This window comes from Acanthisitta chloris, unplaced genomic scaffold (assembly GCF_000695815.1).
Source record: "Acanthisitta chloris isolate BGI_N310 unplaced genomic scaffold, ASM69581v1 scaffold15470, whole genome shotgun sequence".
Lineage (NCBI taxonomy): Eukaryota > Metazoa > Chordata > Aves > Passeriformes > Acanthisittidae > Acanthisitta > Acanthisitta chloris.
Window position 1 is genome coordinate 30,644 of NW_008651226.1, and position 1,012 is coordinate 31,655.

General features: G+C 43.6%; 1 protein-coding gene across 1 annotated transcript in view; it reads right to left on the reverse strand.

Moving 5' to 3' along the window:
• Nucleotides 1-1,012, reverse strand: part of RNF216 (ring finger protein 216) — a gene marked incomplete at its 5' end in the record, with an annotated part of 58,471 nt that overhangs the window by 16,736 nt on the left and 40,723 nt on the right. The gene's annotated exons all lie outside the window — the stretch shown is intronic.

Sequence of the window (1,012 nt, forward strand, 5' to 3'; positions counted from 1 at the left end):
CCAGGAAACACTCAGCTTTCCTCTCCTTAGCACAGCCATGATTCTGTTCTGTGAGGGGAGAGGTCTCAGGCAGGAATAAAGCAAAGGCACAAGCTTGGACTAAGCTGTAAGAACTCGCTGGGGTGTAAATAGAGACCTGTGACTGATGGAGAGCTAAAAGCTGGATAAGGAAAACTTGCATTTATATCCAACATCCATCAAGAACCATAGAACAGAATCACAGAAGCACTGAGATTGGAAAAGACCTCCAAGATCATTGAACCCAATCTTTAAGAAGGTTGGTTAAAGCTTTTATGGCCATATATTAAACCCCATTACCAAAAATGATTACTCCAGTCAATGCCTCCTATTTTTCCTGTTAGTGTTAAATTTGCCATACTGTACTCCCTCCCCATCTCTAAGACACCAGAGGAACTAACTCAATGCCCTTTTCCTTCCAGAAACGTGCCCAGCAGGCTGGTCCCCACAAAGGTTTGAGTCATCTCTTAGAATCAGAGAACCAGAAACATGTGATAACTCCCAACTCTTGCCTAAGTCAGTAGGGCTATCTAGTATCTGTAATTCAGAAGTTCCCGAAACACACAGACCAAAGCAAAGCAAGCTTTTCCCTGCCCAGAGCTTGACTCTAAAAGGCCAAATCAGCTGCTGGTGTGGGTGAAGTGGTTACAGACCTGTAGAGCAAAAATATCTGCAGCTTCGTGCAAGAAGTGCTGCTCAGTATCAGTATCAGCCTGTGGCTGGTTAGAGGTGGAAATGGTGCTAGCACAAGACAATGCTTTCTGATCTCATGCTTATCGTGTAATCAGAGTAAGAGAAACAGTTCTTTCACTGAGAAAGATCAAGATTTAATTTGAACTTGTATAAGACTAAGGGTTTTTTTTCATTATTTGGGAAGTACATTTGTTTCAAAGCTACTCTCAAGCTCCAGAGGTGTGAGGAATGCATCAGAAGTCACAGGCCCCAGGTTGGCTGCAGAAATGAGCACTGGAATCACACATCCATCACCCCAGGA